Source organism: Lynx canadensis, chromosome C2, assembly GCF_007474595.2.
Source record: "Lynx canadensis isolate LIC74 chromosome C2, mLynCan4.pri.v2, whole genome shotgun sequence".
Taxonomy (NCBI): domain Eukaryota; kingdom Metazoa; phylum Chordata; class Mammalia; order Carnivora; family Felidae; genus Lynx; species Lynx canadensis.
In genome coordinates this window covers 57852348-57870572 of record NC_044311.2, presented here as the reverse complement: position 1 = coordinate 57870572, position 18225 = coordinate 57852348, and the positions used below count along the sequence as shown (strand labels likewise).

The 18225-nt window shown below is 35.8% G+C and overlaps 1 pseudogene; it reads left to right on the top strand.

Annotated features, from left to right (window-relative positions):
* The first annotated feature begins 13244 nt into the window (after positions 1-13244).
* LOC115524412 lies at positions 13245-13380 on the top strand (annotated as a pseudogene).
* Positions 13381-18225: the final 4845 nt, after the last annotated feature.

The window sequence follows — 18225 nt, the reverse complement described above, 5'->3', positions numbered from 1 at the left end:
GAGGCCAATTTGTATAAAGTTCAATTCATTATGAATATTTATACATATTGATATCAACTAAGTATAAGTTGATAATGCTAACTCTTTCCCTAATTGGTTGACAATGTTAACCCTTTCCACGACATTAGAATTCATGTTGAGTTTTGTGGACTTTTTTTTTTTTTTTTAGCATATATATTTGCAGGGTCTCAGGAGACAAAATAACATCAGTCAGTCCATTTTAGGTTTTTCTTTCAAAATACATGTGCTGGTTTTTCTCTTAGATTGTCTGTAAACCAGATTTGTAGTCTGATAACTATTAAACTATCAGAAGATCCAATGTGACAGAATAAAGGAGAAAATATACTCTGAGGCAAGTTTTTGGGAACATCTCCTTAAATCAAACCTAATCTTCAATTCTATACAGCATGATGATGCATTTAATTACATTGCGGGTTTATATGGTTCTTAATTTCATGAACTCATGAAAGAACATCTGGTTTGCTATACTAAAATCGTATTTTTATTTCTCATTTCTTCTGTAATGGATTTGATTTAATGATGGCAGTTTTTACTTTCATACTGATGGACTCTTTTACCTTGTCATTTGATATACCATATGGTGCCTAGGTGACAATGATGCAATATTTTAAAAATGAATTTTGACAACCATATTGATTTAATATCAGACAGCTTAAATTAGGTTAGTCAGCACTGAAGCTTTTTTAGAGTTCACTTTTTGTAAATTTGATTCCTTATTGACATCATTATTTACACTTTTCTTTCAGTTAATCTTTCATCTCTTCTTCCATCGATGTGGTGGAGAACCACATGATTTTTGTGTGTTATGTTCGTTTCACTTTTTTTCTCAATTAATAATGCTGTACCAATTCGTATTCCCACCAACAGTGTACAAGCGTATCTCTTTTGCCACATTCTCATCAGCATTTATCTTTTACCTTTCTGATAATAACCATTCTAACAGATATGAGGTGATATCTAATTGATTTGCATTTCCCTGATGATTAGTAATGTTGAGCATCTTTTCATATGTTTGCTGGCCATTTGCATGTCTTCTTTTGAGAAACGCCCATTCAAATATGTCTTTTGCTCATTTTTAATCACGTTATTTTGTACAACCACATGCAACACAGTATGGAAGTTCCCCCCAAAATTAAAAATAAAACTACTTTATGATTTAGCAATCCCTATTCTGGATATATGTACAAAGGAAATGAAATCAGAATCTCAAAGAGATATCTGTACTCATTTTAGTATTATTCTCAATAGCAACTATATAGAAACATACTAAATGTCCACCAAAGGATAAATGGATAAAGAGAATTTGTTATATACATGGAATTAAATATTATTTAGCCTTAGAAAGGGAAGAAATACTGCCATTTACAACAGCATAGATGAATCTGGAGAACATCTGCTAAGTGAAATAAGCCAGATATAGAAAGACAAATACTGCATGATCTCACTTATATGTGGAATCTAAAAGAGTTTAATCATAGAAGCAAAAAATAAAATGGTAGTTACCAGGAATAGGAAGGAAGAGAAAGGGAGGATGTTGGTCAAGGGGTACAAACTTTGTTATGTAGGACAAATAAGTTTTGAAGATCTGATGTATAACAATGTGTTAAAAATTCTGTATTGTATACCTGACATTTGCTGAGAAGGTAGATCTTAAGCGTTCTTACCACACACATGAAAGAAAGAAAGAAAGAAAGAAAGAAAGAAAGAAGAAAGAAAATGGTATAACTATGTGAAGTGACAGATATATTAAGTAGCTTAAATATATTGATTATTACACAATATATATGTATACCAAATCATTAAGTTGTATACCTTAAATATATAAAATTTTAATTTTCATTTAATTAAATAAAGCTAGAAAATAAAATGAACCAATAATAATGCAAACCTCATTTCCAAAATCTAAATCTCTCACTTACAAATATAGCAGAGAGGAGTTAACATGGCAGAGAAATAGGGGGACCCAAAGTTCCCTCATCCCTCAAGCACAGCAGTATTGGGGCCAGAAGACTTGAAATTCCAGGAATCCAGGCTACAGACTGATAGAAACATCTCCAGGAGCCCAGAGGGACAGCTTCGTAGACCATAGGTGTGTGATTGTGAACTGGGAAAGACAAAATAAGCAGTGTAGGCATGGAAGGGAGGGATTCCCTTCCATGGAGAGACAAAAGGAAGAGAAAGAGAGGCAGTGGAAGTGTAGGATTGTATTTGGATAAGAAAAACCATGGACCCGGGAATGGAAAAAATAGAGAGAGAACCAATTTCTAACTCATTCCAGTGTTGCAGGGCTTTCTCCAGACTGGGACCTGAAGCTCTGTTCACATGCTTGGGAATGAGGGGAGCCATCCCAGGGTCAGTACCAAGCTCAGAGGCACAGTAGAAGAGACCAATCCCCTCCCTTGAGTGCTATGGGAAGAAGACATATAGCCTCTCCAAAGACAAAAGACCTGCAGGTGCCCACCAGCCAGAGGCCCTTTGTCACCTGGCTGGGTGGAGTGACTCTACCCCAGAACCAGGGCACATGGAGAGAGATCCTTTAAGACATCAGGGTTTGAATACCAGCTGAGTGCTTGGGAGGCACAGGAGAAATGTGGAGTAGAACAAACCAGCCCACTTGTACCCACAGGGCACTGTGAGGACGGCCTGAACAGAGTGATTTGGGACACCCAGTCTGGGAAGGAGAGACTGGAGTGTCACCATTTTCTTCCCCGTCACCAGCAAGGTAGGGCTTCAGGGAAGGGACAAAGGGTCCACAGTGGAGGCGGGACACCTACACCAAACCACACCCCTCTGTGCCTGGTAACTGCATATCTAACAGAGCAATATTGACCAGAACCAGACAGCCCCTCCCCCAGACCAGTGCAGTCACCAGTTCCAAGGCACCATCAGATAATAGCCCAGTGGTTTTGCATTTTCTGATTTGATTCTTGGTCAATTCTTTACATATATATACATTTTTTTTCTTATCATCCTTTTCTTCCTCTTATGTCTTCCCTTCTCTATTCTGGTTATTCTGGTTGTTGGTTTGTTTAAGCAGACGTTTTTAATCTATTCTTTATACACCTCTACTGTATCTCCTTCTTCTTTATTTTCCTCCCTCTCTCTCTGTATTAAGCCCTATTGTTTCTCTGATTCTCTGCCTGGTCATTTTTTTTTTCTTTTCTTTTTACCAACCCCTGTCATTTCTCTCTTTGTATGGGATAAGGCTTCTTCTCCCACCATGTTTTTAATTTTTTTTCCAGTGTTAATTCAATGAACAAATCAAAGCACACCTGATGGAGGGTCCAAACCAACACTACAATTAGGGAGATAAAGCAACCAGAGTCACAACAACAGAGAGCACATAACACACTCCAAAAACACCTCCTAAAGGGCCAGGTCCTGGACAGTGTGTGACCCCTTTTTAATATAATAGTGTTTTCAGGTGCAGGACACATAACAAGCTATTGAAACACACTGAAACACATAAAGGACAGAAAACTAACCAAAATGTTGAAACAGAAGAGTTCTCTCTAAACAAAATTCCAGGAAGAAATGACAACTAGAAAATTGCTCAAAACAGATAAAAACAATATATCTGAGAAAGAATTTAGAATAATTGTCATAAGATTAATAGCTGGGCTTGAAAAAAACCATAGAAGACAGCAGAGAATCTATTGCTACAGAGATCAAGGAACCATGAAATAGTCACAATGAATTAAGAAATGTTGTAAAGGAGATGCAAAATAAACTATTTTCAGTGACAAAAAGGATGGAGGAAGCAGAAGGGAGAATAAGTGAAATAGAAGATAAAGTTATGGAAAATGATGAAGCCAAGAAAAATAGATATAAGAAAATACTAGGAGCGCCAGTGTGGCTCAGTCAATTAAGCATCTGACTTCAGCTCAGGTCATGATCTCATGGTTGGTGAGATTGAGCCCTGCGTCGGGCTATGTGCTGACAGCTCAGAGCCTGAAGCCTGCTTCAGATTCTGTGTCTTGCTCTCTCTCTCTGCTCCTCCTCTGCTTGCACTCTGTCTCGCTCTCTCAAAAATAAATAAACATTAAAAAATTAAAAGAAAACATACTAGAGCACAAGGAGAGAATTAGAGAACTAAGTAGTTTAATGAAATGTAATAATATCCGTATCATAGGATTTCCAGAAGAACAGAGAGAGAAAAGGGCAGAAGGTTTACTTATACAAATTATAGCTAAGAACTTCTCTATTCTGGGGAAGGAAGCAGGCATTCAAATCCAGAAGGAACAGAGAACTCCCTTCAGATTTTTTTAAATGCATGCCATAGAAGCTGGTATGCAATGTTTGCATTATTTTTTAAGAGAAATTCTGTCATGTCCATTTGTATTTCCCTTTTTACCCAATTATGTTTTTTTTTTTATGAGAAGCATTGTTTTCAAATTTTCACATGGAAAGAATTTTTTTAACCATATATATTGACCTACAAAATAAATGTAAACTACACAGCTCTTATATTTAATGATTAACCAAAAGACAGAGAACACTGTACTGCCACTGGGGACATCACTGCTGCTTCAAGAAATTAGACACGAACACCATATACTATATTGTTGCAAAACTGCAGTGACAGAAAACAGACCCGTGGTTATCAGAACCTATCGTGAGGTAATGGATTGGCTGTGAAGTAGCATGAGGTACTTTTTTGGAGGGATGAAAAGTTCTATATCTTTATTACGGTGGTGGTTAGACTAACTTTGTTCAAACTAATTTAATTGTACACTTAAAATTTGTTAGTTTTATTCAGCTATTTTCTTCATTTTGATTTATCATAAAGATTCCCTTGAAAAGAGAATTGCTTGAATGATATTTTCATACTATGGCAGCATGCTCTCTCATTTTATTCATTCAAGAAGCCGAGTGCTAAGTCTATCCATGATTTGCTAGGCCCTAGGGTATATAATTGGAGGAAATAAAATATATCCTGACAAGGACTTAAAAATCCTCTTCTTTACCATCAAATTTCAATAGCTATAGGAAAAGAGTCTCTGGATCCAGAAACCAATTTCCTTCTCCAGCAAAGTATTTCACTGTCACTTCTATACATGATAAGTTAATCAAAGAAGAATAAAGTTGTGGAGGGAGAGCCTGGTGGCTCAGTCACTTAAACATCTGACTCTTGATTTCAGCTCAGGTCATAATCTCAGATTCATGGGAATGAGCCCCATGTCAGGCTCTGGGCTGACAGCACAGAGCCTGCATGAGATTCTCCCTCTCTGTCTCTGCCTCTCCCCCATCCCCCCCCCCCCGACTCCCTCTCAAAACAAAAAAATAAGCTTTAAAAAAATTAAAAAATAAATTTGTGGAGAAAAGAGATTTATGAATAAAAACTAAAACACAGAAATAAAGACAGAAGGTAAAAATAAAGAATATTTGTATTTCTGTATGCATGAGTGACAGAGAGAGAAAGAGAGACTGAAGACTTAAGAAGGAATTTGGAGTGATTGAGAAAAAGAAAAAAAAAAGAACTGATTTTTAATGGAGTATTCTAGGATTTATACTGAGGTTAAAGTGTAGGGTGATGTATGTCACTAGTGATTTTACAAGCAAGTTAACTTATTAGCTGAGTTTCTTTCTATAGAAAAGTGTACATTCCTTCAGAACCTGTCTCATTTTAACCACATTTTTTGTGACTAATGATTCAAGATCACATCTTCAGAACAAAATGTAAAACCAAAAAGATCATTTTCAATTAAATCCCACTATGAATACATTGCATACGCAACATATAATGGGAACCATTGAAAGTATTGTCTAAAATGGGAACATAAGAGACTGAAACAGTTATATCATAAATAAAACTGTTATATTATGTATATGAGATAGAGAAACCAATTGTGTTTAGGTGCATTTGAGAAGATTTTTTAGAGGAACTGTCATCTGAAAAAAATCTTTTAATATGAGTTTGAGGGCTATACATGTATATGCATGTAAGATGCTTTAACATTTTCAAAAGGGATTATAATGAATAAATAATACCTTCCATGGAAAAGAAATGTGGATGTGATAAAATATACATAAAGAGTATGATGTATAATTGAGACTCAATTAAGCTATTTTGAAAAGTAGAAGAAATTTTTCTTTGGTAAGAAAAGATAAAAATATTGCCAGACTGAACAGGTGTCTTTTTTTCCCTCTTGTTACCGTAGTATTATCTACCTTTTGGGTTTTTTTCTTTTTATCCTGACCAGCAGGTTTCTTTGCATCAAGACCCACAGTGACAATGCTGCAATATTTTCCTCACTGGGGTCCAGCAGTGCTAGTCATTAAATCCATATGTGGTCACTTTATAGGAAATTCCTCCCGAGACCCATTGCTGGGAAGATACATCTCCTCTCCTTCTATATAAAAGTAATGAAATTCTCTTTTCACAGTACTGCATTACCTAACTAGGTATGTATGTTAAAAATCAAACCAAACTCTCATAAGGCAGAAAGTCTGATGACTAACTTTTTATAGAGTTTCAAACAGCCTGGAAACTTTGTTCTGGATAATTCTCTGAGAAGAAAAATATTTCCTATAATTCAACAGAGGTACTCAGAGTGAACAGGGGAAATATTTAACCTAGGATTCTTAGATGAACATGTGATTTAATCTAAATTGTCTATTTCCTTTCAGCCTTTTTCCTGTCTCTGTACTCCCTGGAGCTGGGGGCGGGGGAGGGGGGGGGGGCTTTCTCCAGGTCTCAAAGGCCACCCTGAGGTACAGAACAACCCTGAATAATTTCCCTTAATGGCGTCAGTCTTGATGTACAATAAGATTATTTAGGATTCCCCTCATATTTGCTGAATCATAGGAGCCTTTGCTGGTAAGAATGGGGTATATGTTGTTTATAAAAACATAGGTCATTGGGACTTTATGCCTGTGGGGAAAACTCATCGGTTTAGAATTTTTTCCAGCTTACTTCTGACTTGAAGTGTACTTGTTTACTGTCTTATTACTGCTGGGCCTGCTATTTGCCAAAGCCCATTCGCAATAAAGATAAATCTGTGCCAATGTGCTTCCCCTCTAAGGTAATGGATTAAAAGTCCATTTCTTGGAAACACCCTTAAGGAGTGGCATTAATTGACAGAAATTTAGACACTTTGGAAATATAGTGAGGCATATTATGTAGGCCAGGTGATTCTTTTAAGGTTCCTGAAAATATAGCACATGGACAGCTATCATTCTGTCTTCTGTAGGCACTAAATATCATCCATGTGGAACAAATTAAATAGTTTCTTTCTGTCAGTGGTATTCAGAAGAAACTCGTGCCAAAAAAATAGTTATAACGACATATAACTTCCAATATTACCTTTCAATTTCAAATGCCAGTCAGAGTAAAGATAGATAATGTGCATCTTCTCAGGCAAAATCATATTGCAAAGTGATTTTCCTGCATGACACTCACTTACAAAAGTATTAACGAGATAAAAATGAGCATGATAGAAAGTTTCTGATAGTAGAAGCATGGCTGGAACAGCTTCATAAATAAAAAACAAATATTTTCTAGATAAAATTAGATGATCTATGATAAAGTTTTAAAAGGAGAAACTCTCCAAAAAAAAAAAAAAAGGAAAAGCTCTCCTAGGAAAATAAACACTTAAAATCATATTGAAATGTATAATATATTTATATATTTACATCAGATATTTATTACAGAAACTTACACTTGTAGTCAAAATTAATTGTTCTACAGTGCTTATTTAGATGATGAATAGTAAAGGCTTCATGCAATTTGGGTTATCCTCATATCCACAGTAAACTAAACAGTAAATATATTTCTTCAAGAATAAGAATCTGTGGGGCACCTGGGTGGCTCCGTCGGTTGAGTGTCTGACTTCAGCATGGGTCATGATCTCGCAGTTGGCGAATTCCAGCCCCGCGTTGGGCTCTGTGCTGACAACTCAGACCCTGGAGCCTGCTTCTGATTCTGTGTCTCCCTCTCTCTCTGCCTCTACCCCGCTCATACTCTGTCTCTCTCTGTCTTAAAAATAAAGATAAACATTAAAAAAATAAAAAAAAAAGATAAGAATTTGCTGGGGCACCTGGATGGCTCAGTCAGTTGAGCATCGGACTCTTGATCTCAGCTCGGGTCAGGATCTCATGGTTTGTGAGATCGAGTCCTGCATTAGGCTCTGTGCTGATGGTGCAGAGTCTGCTTGAGATTCTCCCTCTCCCTCTCTCTATGCCTCTCTCTATGTGCTGTCTCTCTCTTTCAAAATAAATAAATAAATAAATAAATAAATAAATAAACTTTTAAAAGAAGAACAAGAATTTGCTAATTCTGAAGAGAAACAAAATTTTAAAATGAAGATGACTCATAAATATACATATTATTAATCATATTATAACCATTCAGTCATGTGTAAGAGTTGAGATTTTATTTAGGGAATACAATCTGTACACAAAAGTATGGTGAATATAATGAATATTGTAGTAATTACCATAATAGAAACACAAGTAACATATAAAAATGAATCTGGAAAGGCATCTTGGAGAAGGGAATTTTAATCTGAGCATCAAATTAGAAATGATGTATATACAGGTAGAAATTTGACATTTGAGATGGAGGAAAACAATGAAGAGATATTAAGTGAAATATTGCCACTCTTTCAGAGATGCACCAGTTGGCTTTGGTATTGGGTAAATAAAAGTGAAAGGAGGAATATGCATGACAAAGAGAAATCTTTAATTTTGATTAGGATGTTAGTTCATGTTGCCAAAGCAATCATAAAATATTTAAAATTCTATCTGTCTGAATTATGCAGATTCCCTATGAAGTTAAATCATATATTTGGAAAATAATTTGGGTTCATTAGCATTTAGTCTTATTTTTGCTATTTACTATATGTGTGAGGTGACCATATATCTTTAACTGGCACAATTCTGATGTATGCCAGTAGAGTCATATTATTATTAATAGCTTCTCTTTTTCTTTCAAACAAGTGCTGGCTTAGATGATGTGCTATCCATGGGGTTGGTTGACTTCTTTAAGTTTCAGACTCCTTACCTTAAAATATGGATAATTTTTATAACTACCACATGGCATTGTGAGCAGTAATAATACAGTGCCTGTAGAGTACTTAATTCAGTACCTTTACAAAGCAAACAATTGATAACTGCCAGTTATAACAATTTAATTATTAAAAGATGACAAATATTCAATTGGCTCAAAAAAATCTGTTATAGCACCAATTATTTGGATGATTTGTACACTTATAATTGACTAGAATATTGACTAATTGCTATATATAAATTAGTAGTTGTAAAAATATTCTTTTCTTTCTTTTCTATCTCATTCACACTACACATAGTCTACAAGAAATTATCTTCTAAGGCCATTATATATTGAATATTATTCTAATAAATGGAAACGGTTACTTTTGCCTCCAAATTTATTACTTAAATATAGATTGCATCATGGAAAAATATAATCCCAGATATATAAACAGATGATCCAGATGACAGTGATGAAGCATTTCTATTTCCTCAGACACAAATAAAACTCTGATAAAACCAGTGTATAGTCTGGAGCAACTTTTTAAAAAGTTTATTTATTTATTTTGAGAGAGAGAAAAAGCATGTACACAAGTAAGGGAGGGGCAGAGAGAGAGGGAGAGAGAGCATCTCAAGCAGATTCTTGTCAGCATGGAGCCCAACACGAGGCTTGAACTCATGAACCATAAGATCATGGCCTGGGCTGAAACCAAGAGTGGGTTACTTAACTGACTGAACCACCCAAGTGCCCCAAGTCTGGAGTGATTTTTAAAGATATTTAATGATTCTTTTCAGTCCTTTTATAAATGATATGATGCAAAGCTCTCTGAACCCAAACCCCCCAAAATGTTAGCTTTAGCCTGATATTTCACATGTTTCAGTACAAAGATGTTCTTTAGATTTGCAAAGACATTAACATATATCCTGTTAAGGAACAAATCTCTCCACCATCTAATAAAAACATTAATATAGAGTAATAAAAATACTTTGAAATATCTTTACATAAAAGTGTTTAAACATTACTGTTCTAATTCTTTTGGTTTTGAGATGTTGTTTTAATTACATTCAATAGTGTCTCACAAAGCATCAGAATATCCAGGAATATTCTGATTTCTGTAGTAATTAGAATCCATGCCACCCCCAACTCTCCTTCTTCATAAATTCAGTAGAATTTTAATATTTCTGAAGAAAATTCAGACAATATCCTTTTAATAAATTTTTTTAATGTTTAGTTACTATTATTATTTTTTGAGAGACAGAGAGACAGAGTGTGAGTGGGGGAGAGGCAGAGAGAGAGGGAAACACAGAATCTGAAACAGGCTCCAGGCTCCAAGCTGTCAGCACAGAACCCGATGTGGGGCTCGAACCCACGAACTGTGAGATCATGACCTGAGTCAAAGTCAGATGCTTAACCGATTGAGCCACTCAGGTGCCCCCAGATAATATTCTTAACAGATAGATGTTGGAAATTTTGTTTGTTATGTTTTTAAATTTACTGCATTGATATTGCTCTTATTAAAATAAGGAGGGAATATATCAACATTTCTTTTTTAGGAGTCAGAAAAGGTCATGATCATGACATAAATGAAGTGTCTCCTAATTTGGAGGAGGAACCCCAGTACCTCACAGCATTCAAGTCACAAATCTTTCAAGGTGAAATCCGGTAACAGCCTCACTGGATGACGTTATCAGCATGCTATCAATCAGAACCCAAGTGGGAATGTATAGCTTGCGTCTAAAGAGCTCTTCAGAAAACTTTTAGTTTCTTTTTCTCCATCTAATTTGCCTAAGTTACTACAGACAGTGAGTCAAATGTAACCAGAGATAGCTATAGATATAATAAACAAAACAAAATAAAACAAAAACAGACTTCAAAAAAAGAAAGGCAAAATGAATTTTCCCTTTATTTGAGATGTTTTGTGGTCAGGGAAAGAATGTGAAAATGTGGGCCCAGCTGGACTAGCCATGAGTATTGACTTCCTCCATCTGATTCAAGTTGTGTCAGTTTTCAGTCAATTTTAGATTATGATTCCCTTCAGCTATTTTTGTGAGCATACGAACAAATTTGTGAATAGCGTTTAAGTTTTACAGAATAGACTATGAGGGTGAATTGGGGTTAAAGAAGAGGTAAGAGGCTTAAATATGAACAAATTACATGAAAACCTTTTTCGAGTATGTTCATCAATTGCAACTGGTTTGACTGAGGCATTTTGAGACTTGAAGTCGACTTTTGATTTTGGAATCTCTGTTCTAACCCTGGAAGTTCAGCCTGCTTTAATAGGCTTAGTATTTCTACCCAAGATATGATTAAAAGATGCATTATATGCAATAGAATTACAAGTACTCATTTCAGGACGTTTCTTCAGAAATGTTGAAGTGTGGCTGCATTAGTTTCTTATTGCTCCTGTAACAAATAACCATTCATTTAGTAACCTAAAACAACCCAAAGGTATTATCTGACAGTTCTAGTGGTCGGAATTCAGACACGGGTCTCCCTGGACTAAAATCAAGCTGTTGGTGAGGCTGTATTGCTTCCAGATCCCTTCTTCCACTTTCCCTTCCTTTCTCCTTCCTCCCCTCTCTAGAAGAGAAGTCATCTCCTTGCATTTCCCAGCTTCTAGGGGCTGCCTGCATTTCTTGGCACATGCCCATTCTTTCATCTTCAAAGCCACCAATGCTCAGTTGAGATTTTTCTCATATCACAACACTCTGACTCTGGCCATCTGTCTTCCTCTTCCACATTTAAACGACCCCTGCAATGACATCTTGCCAACTTGGATAATCCAAGTTGGATACTCCCCTTATTATAAGGTTATCTGGTTATCTGATTAGGAAACCTAATTCCATTGGCAACCTAAAATCTCCCTTGTCATGTGACATAACTTATTCAAAGGTTTCTGGGATAAGAACATGGACATATTTGAGGATCCATAAATTCTCCAGGAATTGTTTTGTTTTGTTTTTATTCTGCTTTCAATAGTAATGTGAGCAAGTTGATAACCTAACTGAATGTTTAGGTTGTCCCTGCTGAGGACTCTACATGTCTTGAGGGAGACTAACCTGAGTCTCTTCCTTGGCAGGTCTTTGACCCAGGTACACTTCTTAAGAAAACACATCCATAGCCTGGTGAGATGTGGGCTATGATAACCATTATTCATCACATAATATTGCCTTGGTGCATCTTGTTACATGCAATAAAGCGTTTGCAGATTAGGGATGGGAAAGTCTTATAGAGAAATGAGAACAAAAAAATATAGTCACCAACTAAGGCTAGGTATGAGTCAGTAAATTATAGGAAGATGTGGTAGGACAAAGATGATGTTCACCATATAACAAGAGATTGCCGGCATGTCTATTCTAGCAGACAATGTCAGGAGGTCCAACTGAGAGAAATTGGGGTCTCCATAAAAATCATCGCATGGGATTGGAAGTCAAGACCAGACATGTTAAGAGACTCAATACAAGACTGATGGGCAGTTGCATCAGAGATATCTATTTGCTCTTAGTAAGGTCTATAGTCATTGTCTGGTCCGTGGTTGGGGAAATTTAGAGGAAGAGATCTATGGTCATAGTCTGGTCCATGGTTGGGTAAATTTAGAGGAGGTTGAAAGTTTCAGATAAACTGGGTTACTGGCAGGTCACTAAAATAGGATCTGTAGTAGAAGGACTTCTATTTTCTAGAAGAGAGAGTAAAATTTCGGAAAATGGAAAAGTAAAAACCCAAATATTGAAAGTGAGATCTCAAGTCAGAACAATTCTAGCAGTATACGCTGACTGCTGTATCCTGAGTGCTGAGTAAAAGTTAATTAACTTCTTCTGCTTAAGTCGAATACATTTGAGAGATAGAAGTTAAGCCGCAGCTGATTCAAGTAGACTGAGTGGTGGATTGAGCATGTTTAAAAGAGGGAATCTTCTGAGAACGAAAGGCAGTAACTAGCATCTTCAGCAATAATTTTATATTGAGCATAAAATACTTTATATTATTATTTGTTGTTTATTTACTTTGCTTACGAATTATTCCTTTCAGAACAGTAACCAAGTCTTTTTCATCTTAATTTTCTCATAGAGTGCCAAGGATAATGTTTTTTCATATAAAACAGACACTTGAATTTTTCCTTTCAGGTTGTCCAGTTAGGGAATTTTACCTATTCTGATCACTTTGTATTTGTTGGCTTGCTATTAGGTGGTTTATAAATATATACTGGCCTCACTTTTTAAAAACATACTTTATTATCACTTCTCGGCCTTTTGGCTAAGATCAAGTGTAAAAAAAATACTTTATTTATTTTTTTTAAGTTTATTCATTTATTTTGAGAGAGACAGCATAAATGGAGGAGGGTCAGAGAACGTGGGAGAATCCTAACCAGGCTTGGTGCTGTCAGTGCAGAGCCTGATGCAGGGCTTGAAGCCTCAGGATCTTGAGATCATGACCTGAACTGAAACCAAGAGTCGAATGCTTAACCGACTGAGCCACCCAGGCACCATATATTGGCCTTACTTTTACATGTGTTTCTAAAGACAGTTGGTGACCTCTACATATAAGAATTCTAGAACAGGAAAGAGAAACTATGGCAAACTGGTGAAAACATTATTTGAGGATAAAAAGAACTTTCAGCATTTGCTTATTCATAATTACTAGGTCACCTCTTATTTCAGCTATTCCTGATGTTTATTCTTTGAGAACTGAATTCTTCAAATATCATGAACCATATATGTACTATCTGCTATTCTCTCGTCCTCTGCTGGTTGCTCTAACTTGTAAGTAGTTTACTCTTATTGCTTTTCCTTACACAATGTCATATATTTATCAATTCAACTCTATTTTTTTCTTTCTTAAACAAATAAAATTTTTACTTGCTGACCTAGGGTTTTTCCTGTCACAATACAATTTGACATATTTAATATTTCTTTTTTGGTTGAGATTTAATTGACATATAACATTGTGTTAGTTTAGATGTACAGCATAATGATTTGATATAGGTGTATATTGTGACATGATCACCCCAATATGTTTAATTTACATCTATCACCACACATATTTATGGATTTTATTCTTACGATGAGAACTTTAAAGATCTACTCTCTTAGTAGTAGATATTTTAACCTATCTCAGTGTAAAGTCAATTATTTAATTATTTCCCCTTTGCACTGGTCTCTATACTGTCTTGGGCCTTTTATGCATTCCGGTCCTAAGATAGACAATTAGAGAGACAGACCGACAGACATGTGGCAGGTAATTCACTGTATGAATGTGCCAAAATCCCCAAAATGTTAAAACAACATTTGTACATATGGATGATCTTACCCCTGCTCTATAGGGATTTATAATCTAAACAATATTGGAAAACATATAGACACATTAAACAATTATGTAAAAAAAGGAAAGCACATAATGAAATACAAATATATTTTTAAATATAAAAGCTTTTCTTTTTTTTTGTAGGTTCACCACATACTTCCTTTTTGCTTTAAGGTGTTTGGTTGTCATCATCTCCTAATGTACCATTATTTCCTTTTAAGGTGAGATAATGACATTAACTAGTAAGTGGAAGAGATAAATTTCAGACTGCTATCCAACTACACATATGTGTGCTCTTTCCCAAATATCACTTAATTAACTATATATAAGGAAAACAGAGTATGAGAGGCTCAGAAAAAAATTAAGCTTATTTATTTATTGATGTAACAGAGAAGGTTTCAACAAAGACATGCATCTTAACTTAGGCTTTAAAAACTGGATGTAATCTAAACTGGAAATTAGAAAGATAGGCATCCTAGGTACAGAATGGTATAAGCAAAGGCATGGAGATAAATGTTAGCTCTGTCTGTTACCAAGACAGTAAAAAGCAAGTGCAAAAGTCTGATTGAATCATTCTACCCCACATTAGTTCATCTCAAATTCAATGCTAAACCTTTATCCAATCAGCCTATCAGGTCCAGAATTACTTTCAGAGCAGACAAATTACTTTTACCCAGCATATGGTTTCAGAACTTAATGCCAGGCCAGTTTGTCTTCCTTCATTTGTAAACAATACTGTGTCCTGAGGAAGGAATATTGAATCCACACTTTATATAGGAATATATTAGATTTTTAAATTACATGGCGTTGTGTATGTCACACTCCAGCAAGCTCATTCCTAAAAGGATAAAGTTAGTCATGGAGAGAACGCTTGCACTAGAAACACAAATGCCTGATGAATATACAAGGGTAAATAAGTGAAATATGTATTGCTGAAATGAAGACTGTGCTGAGATTAGATAGCCTACCAAGGAGACAGAAAAGCCTTCTCAAAATGCATCATTTAATATGGAACTGTACAAATGGTCATCTTTTATTGTATAGTCTAGCCTTTCATTTAATTTGTCACAAGGGTACCCACCACTAGGCAAAATGTCTGTTTTGACATATACCACTCAAGTGTGAAAGTAACCTTTTGCTTTAATGCTTTATTCAAGAACTAGCCTGGTGTTTTTAATTGGCTAATGCGGCCCTCAAATCTGCAGTCTCCCAAAGAATATAATACATCCAAAAAACAGCCCAGTTTTAATTTCTTCCATTTTAATGTAGCTTAATATGAAATCCGTTTTACATCCCACTTGCAATTAGTGAGTATAATCAGAGTAAAAATGTGAATGGTAGTTGCAGCTGCGGTAGGCGAGGTCTGTGAACATTTCCAATAAGATAAAAATACCATTCCCAAATCAAAAAGGAGATGTGAACTGATATGGAGAAGCTGATTGTTGAAATATTTCTGGTAACTACAGTTATTCTAATATTTATGTGGCTAATTGTTATTTTCCTCCATTTTGTAATATCTTCATTCAATTTCTAACAATATAATCAGGTACAAGCAACTTGTCTGTTTTCTGTTCAGACTTCAAGTAAAAGCAGTCATGGTACTGATAAGAGAACGAATAACTATGACATTTAGACAGTCTACTACTAAATATCTGCTTTTGAAATGTGTAATATGGACTATAAATTATTTTAAATTTGCAACTAAGGCTTAAAGATGCATTTCAGTTGAACACTGAGAAAGATGAGGGGAATTATAACAGGAGACGTCCTCAGTAACTGATTCTGTTAGATAAAATTTAGTTTCAGGTAAACTGTTTGTCATACCCAGCTAGTGTGAATACTTGAGAAACTTATGCATTGTTTTTACTAATTTTAAAATTTAATAAGTTATCTTATACTTTAGAATCACTCTTTCTACAAAGAAGAGTTTTCAATAGTTTTAAATTAACAACTTAAAATGATTGAAAAAATACGTGTTTATTTTATATAGAAATATGAATACTGTGTAGTACCAAAGGTACTTACTTATAAAATTTTGACATTGAGCATTGTAAAGTATTGACAACCTTTGAGTCCCCCCTGTCTCAAATTTCCATGTCTTTCTACATCAGGTTAGCTTATGGTAGTTATTCAATTTGAATTTGCAAGATGCGTGATTGTTATAACAATGTCATAAACTATTAAGGTAGCTCTTTCGTATTTAAAAATATCATTATGTAATTACCAAGTTCATATTCATAAAAACTATATCTTGAAAAATTTTAATCATGTGTAATATTAAAATTTTATTGGATTTTTCACCTTTATTGTTAATTTTCATATTGTTATGGGCTATGAGTTTGTGTCCCACCCCAAAATTAATGTGGAAGTTCTAATTCCTGATGTGATGGTATTAGGAGGTGGGACCTTTGAGAGGTAATTAGATCATGAAGGCAGAGCCCTCATGAATGAGTTTGCTGGCCCCTTGATCTGGGACTTCCCAGCCTCTGGATCTGTGAAAATAAATGTTTGTTTAAACCACTCAGTCTATGGTAATCTGTTATAGGAGTCTAAACTAAGACATCATCTTCAGAAATTTTTACGAAGTTTAATATAAAGATACACTGTTAACATTTTTACTTAGGTTATAACAATATATAATACATACAGGAAGTAGAGCATACTTGAAAACCACATGAAATTAACATAGACATTATGGCATTTGTTGAATATTTTTAAAGTTTTTGTTGTTAAAATTTTATTCCTATTAGTTTTACAATTTTCATTAGAATATTTGTAAAATTTTATACAGTTATTCCTATTATATTTATTAGCCTCTGAGCATTTTTAACTAGATAAATATTCTTTGAAAAGATAATTTCCATAGGAACATTCTATTAATGAAAATAAGAAAACTATATGATTGTAGTTAAGACGGAAGAGTAGTGGGAAGACCTTATGCTTGCTTTGTCCCTCAAACACAGCCAGATAATTATCAAGTCATTCTGAACACTGAGGAAATCCATCTGAGGACTAACAGAATAAATTGCACAACTAGAGGAAGAAAAGGGGCCAAATTGTGGAAGGTAGGAGTTGTAGAGACTCAGAGATGTGATTTGGGGGAGAAGAATTGTGGGTGCTGCAGAGGAGAGGGAGCCCTGATCATGGAGAGAGGCAGGAGAGAAAGAGAGAGGGAGAGGGAGAGAGAGAGAGAGACAGAGACAGTGAAAGAGAGAGTGAAAGAGAGAGAGAGAGAGAGACAGAGAAAGCAGCAAGCAGGGGATTGCACAGGAGAAACACTTCTCCAAAACCATTGACTGGGAAAATGAGAGGGGCTGATTATCATAAGTTTTTACAAGCAGCAGAGCTGAAAGTCTGAAGCCTTAGAAGACAATACCATCATGAGGGTTAAGCCTGGCAGGCATAGTGGTGCTACTATGGAGAAGGTGGCAGAGACCTGGGAGCAGCCTGGCAGGGAGGGTTGCATGGGCGGGCAGCAGATGGCTTGGACAAAAACAGGGTGAAGGAAGGGATCTGATGGAAGCCTAGGACACAAGAGAGGAGATTGTTCATTCTTCTGTGAGGGCTTCCTGAACAGTGGCATGTGCGAATTCCCCTCTCCAGGGAAGAGAGTGGCTGCTGCCATTTTTCACCTCTCCCATTAGCACAGAAGGACTTCAGTGAATGGCAAAGTGCACACAGTGGAGGCTTGAGCCCCTTACATGAAGCCCTGTCTCACTGTGCTTTGCAGGTGACTTTTTTACTAGGGCAAGTGTGATTGAGAACCAGGGCAGCAGTGGGCCTCTCCCTTGGAAGGCCAGCACAGCCCTCCCCACCCACCTCAGCCCATCCTTGTCATAAAAGGGAAGTATATTGCAAGATAGGCCTACATCAAGAAGCAAGAAGTCTCAAATACATAACCTAACCTTACACCT